The sequence below is a fragment of the Schistocerca serialis genome, chromosome 1 (genome assembly GCF_023864345.2).
Source record: "Schistocerca serialis cubense isolate TAMUIC-IGC-003099 chromosome 1, iqSchSeri2.2, whole genome shotgun sequence".
Taxonomy (NCBI): Eukaryota; Metazoa; Arthropoda; class Insecta; order Orthoptera; family Acrididae; genus Schistocerca; species Schistocerca serialis.
In genome coordinates, this window is record NC_064638.1 from 520,268,918 (window position 1) to 520,274,014 (window position 5,097).

At 37.8% G+C, this 5,097-nt stretch overlaps 1 pseudogene; it reads right to left on the bottom strand.

Annotated features, from left to right (window-relative positions):
• Positions 1-4,562: 4,562 nt before the first annotated feature.
• Positions 4,563-4,680, bottom strand: LOC126427197 (5S ribosomal RNA; annotated as a pseudogene).
• Between the last annotated feature and the right edge of the window lie 417 nt (positions 4,681-5,097).

Here is a 5,097-nt window from a genome sequence, read left to right on the forward strand (position 1 = left end):
TTGTGAATGAGCAAGTAGAACTGTCAAATCATAGGAAGTTGAGTAAAACAAGACAGAATGGGAATGATCCTCCATCAGGAAAAAACTAACAGAAATATTGATCTTCATTGAACTTAGGGAGAAATGACTGATAGAAACACCATTATCTCATAGTAGTAGTCTGCTGACCTGTGATCACAATTCTAGTGTGAAACAAAAGGAACTATTGAGAAAATTCAGATTACTAAAAGAGAGTGACTTCCACTTAACAATGTCCAGTGTTACTCATCATGACAAGCCAAAAGTTCAGCATTGGTTAGAATACCATGGACATTGATGTCATCATCAAAATGAATGAAATCTTCAAAAGTTAACTCACCACAACTGAAGAGAAGTTCCCACCCTTAGTATCCTATGACTGCATTCATTAATTCTCATGACTCTGGTGGATGTTCCACATTTTCTCTTTGCAGCAGTTATGAAGCATGGTAGGGCTGATATTTTTCAGGCCTTATAAATCAGCAGTCAAATTTATTATGTTTGCCTTCTCACCATTTTCAGTGCCATCCAGCACAAGTGAACTAGTATCTCTGCAGTAGAGAGTTTTAAGACGTTGTATTATGCCTGGTACAGTTGTTGCAATCTTAATGCTGCACTGGGTGGGAAAAAAACCATTTTATGTGATATAGTGGTGTTATGTATGAAACAGTTGGTCAAAACCATTAAAAATTTCTGTTTTGCCTTTTTTATACAACTATTATCTGAGGTGAGCCATTCATTAAACAATTCTGGCATCATCCATGATTTTTTATTTGAGTGATAAGTTCTGGGGAGCAGTTTTATTCCCCTGAAATGGTGCGGGTTCACAGGTTTCCCTACTATGAGTAGTTTCAACATCTAATATTGCTCCACATTACAGGTTAGAAGAATAGTTACCCTGCCTTGCCCAGTTTATCTCCATGCACATTTGAATGCTAGGGTGTAATCAGGAAGACATTTATAAAAAAAAATCCCAGCTTCATCTGTGCTGAATGTGTTGCATGCGTTGAAGCCATTCAGAAATTGTTGTAGTTCACCAATCCATTCAATACAGGGGAAACTATCTGCCCTGACACCCTCTCCTCAGATTTTATTTAATGTGACAGGGAAATCGTATTGTATTGTATTGTATATTTATTGGTCCTGTGAATCACACACTGTACAGGGGTACATAATGATATAGGGCAAGTCAAATAATTTGCAATAAAGTTTAACTGAAAAACTGTTGTATGGTTTTCTGTATATAGCAATATAACCTCTCACTTGCTGCAAATCCTTCAGTCCTAAGAAACTGACTTTTTCCTTCAACATGAAACCACCCACACAAACATTTTGTCCTCTATACTGACTTACCCATTTCAGTAAGCATTAATCAAGAAGAGGAAATTTGCCCTGATGTGACTGACCTTTTTCTTCCTTTGCCTGAGACTCTTCCAGTGATACAATATTCATTTTTTAAATCAATAGACAGTGTAGATGGTCAATAGGAAACTGTTTTGCAACATCTTTTTTCAAAATTCCACTCTCCACAGCTTCAACAACGAGCTTTTATTCATTAATTAAAGACACTCATTCCTTCTACCACCCACAGCATTTCATAGTTTGAAGAAACATGGACTGACTACAACACAGTATGAAATCAGACTTCAGACTGAACAGTATGTAGGTAAGAAAAATAAACATTAGGTGGTCTGAGCCTGTACTGAGAATCACGGAAGTATGGGGACTTCCATGGGAATCACAGAGGTGCGGGACTTCAAATTATTGAGTGTGTGGGAGCTCCAGACTTCAAAATATAAAGTATTGACAAGATGCTCTCATCATTACAACTTCAAGTTACCAAGCAAAACAAAACATATTGATATTTTTCAGTTCATCAAGTATTTTTCAAGTGACTGAGAAAAAATTTCTAATTATCTAGTGTCAAATTATCAAGAAACATCTGCATTTTGCCAATGTTGACTCTACATATGGATTTTATACTGTTTAAATTATGACATTGTCCAAGTTATTTGTCGCTATTACAGTTCTAAAATCAGCTGCATAATACTCATTCTAAAATTTTTGGGTGAAAGTTTCTTAAGTAATGTGTTTCTTTGAATTGCAATTTCTTGAACGTTGTGCTAAGTAACCACTGATGTAGACAAATTATTTGTGTGTCCTAGGTATCTGTAGCATCTTAAAACTGGAAATGATGGTATGTTATACTTGTGGAAGAGCAGAGGGAGATAGTAACTGTGGACATGGAGAATCTACAATGAAAATATCCTATATGGTGAACAGAAGCAAGAGGATGTAGGTGTCAGTTTCATTGCCTGCTCCGCCAACAGAAATGTCAATGATGAAACATATTGTGAAAACTACCTTAAATCACAAAGAACTGTGATTCACCCCCACTCCTCCCTGTTCTGAACACTAGATATACACCTGGATGATATGAGCACAAGAATATCACATTTGCCATTTGCTCATTAATGGCATGGGTTAGAAAATGGGAGACAGAGAGGAAGACCATCAATGTTGTAATATTATCAGTTATCAAGTACATTACAGAAATGGAGGACTGTTCAGTAGTACCACTCTTAATATGCTCTGAACTAGATATGGAAGAGACTGAGGTATATAACGTGTTTCTAGAGGAACTTTAGGAAGGGAGCAACTGAAATGTCAGAAAATATGAGGTGTCTAGTAGTTTATACACTCATATCTTGCATGAAGAGGCTCAGTGTATTGCAGCATTCTTAAAGCCAGTTACTCAGCATTGGTTGGAGATACTATTGACCTGCCCTCTTTAAAAACAGTTTCAATATTTTGGCTTCATTTCATGGAGAGCTACATTTGGTCTGGAGGTTATCCGATGAAAAATGAAATGACATGACTGCATGACATTAATGGCCAGAAGTCCCTACCTGGGGAAGTTTGGCCTGGAAGTCACACCACATTGAGTGACTTGCACGTCAATGATGATGAGGACAACTCAACAACCAGCCACTCAGCTGAGAAAATCTCTGCCCTGACCAGGAATAGAACCTGGGCCCACTGCATGGCAGTGCTGACCACTCAGCTAAGGAGGCAGACACCAGATGACAAGTAGACAGCAATTACTTTTTACACTGAAAAATATCTGAATTATGTGTGACATATAACTTAAATTTATAATGTCATTATGACTGTAAGATACATGCAAGCTGTGCTGGGGGGGGATCTGTATGGCTGGAATGAAAAACATACTTCATATGCCGCAATTACAGTGTAGACACTTTTTCTGTTCCAAGATGACCAGTTTCAGCAGTCGTATGCTGCCATCATCTGATCTTATGGAACTTATTATAAAATTTCCATGTTACATTACATGAAGTCAAAGCATAAAATTCACTCCACATGTATATGTATCTCAATAAAAATCCAAATGATAAAATGCACACAGCTGATAAAATGAACACAGTTGATGAAATGCACACAGCATATAAAATCCTAAACCACTCGTGCATAGCAGTCACAAATGTGGCTCTCCTAACCTTGCCGCATAGCACCAAGCTGCTAGCAGAGTGTTAACATGGAGGTGGCAGACCCACTACAAAGTTACGCATCTTGCTGCTGGATGGTGTATGTAGTAAATAATAATAATAATAATAATAATAATAATAATCTTTTATTCAACATCATATGATTCATTGCATATGTACAAAAACAGGTTACTATTCTTGATAATAACACAATAATACATTCTTCTGAATATGTCATTGATTGACAAAATGATTATATTACAAACAAAATGGTTTGCTTAATACTATTTATGTATTTTTTTAAAGCAATTCTCATTCTGCATGTAAGTATGATATTGTTCTAATGCATAAAAGGGATTTTATAACAGGAATTTCTTCAGTTGACATTTAAGCTTCATGGTGGGAAGGGACATACCAGTACTGGGCAGTGCATTAGCTAATTTTAAACCTGCATACTGTGGACTCTTTTCATAGAGTACTGTTCTGTGGTTCCTGATAAAAAATTGTACTTTATTTCTCATGTTATACTGATGCAAAGCGAAACAAATGATGGGCTGCAATCTTTTAACAAGTAATATGGCTTTTAGAATGTACAAGCTAAATGATCACATGCTGAGGTTACAAGCACATGCTGTGGTTACAAGAAATGCATGTAATGTAGCATGGAAATTTTGTAACAAGTTCCATAAGATCAGATGAGGGCAGCATAAGATTGTTGATATCGATTGTCTTGGAACAATGACAGTGTCTACATTGTGATCACAGTGTAAAAAGTTCTAATGACAATCACAACAACAGAATGATAACCACGTGATCATAAAGCTTTGATGTTACGCTTCATGATATAGCACTCCACAAGTGGCCCATCGGGACCATCCGACCGCCATGTCATCCTCAGGTGAGGATGCGGATAGGAGGGGCGTGTGGTCAGCACACCGCTCTCCCGGTCGTTAAGATGGTTTTCTTTGACCGGAGCCGCTACTATTCAGTCGAGTAGCTTCTCAGTTGGCATCACAAGGCTGAGTGCACCCCGAAAAATGGCAACAGCGCATGGCGGCCTTGATGGTCACCCATCCAAGTGCCAGCCATGCCCGACAGCGCTTAACTTCGGTGATCTCACGGGAACCGGTGTATCCACTGCGGCAAGGCCATTGCCATGCTTCATGATATGAAAGAAAGAAATTTTTTCCCCAGATTGTATTCTTGAGATTGCCTGAGAAAGTATGTCCTGCTTGTCAATCACAAGTTTTTATTTTTTTTACACAAAATGTAAAATAACTTTGCCCACCAAATGGTTCAAGGTTTGTGTTTCACATTTTTCATATCAAAGACTATGCTTTGATTCTCATGAGTGTTACCCATGAGTCATATGCAGAGTGATTTATATTAACTGTATAAGTATGAGACAAAGGGCACCTATATTTGGAGGCAAAGGGGCGGGGGGTGCAGATCCCCACCAGCTCTAATGGAAAGGAATAAAATTCATTCTATCAAGTGTTTTCCTTCAGTATTATGCAGATTTTTAACAGGGTTGTAACAGGGGCATTTTTATGGCTACTTACAAGTTGCCATT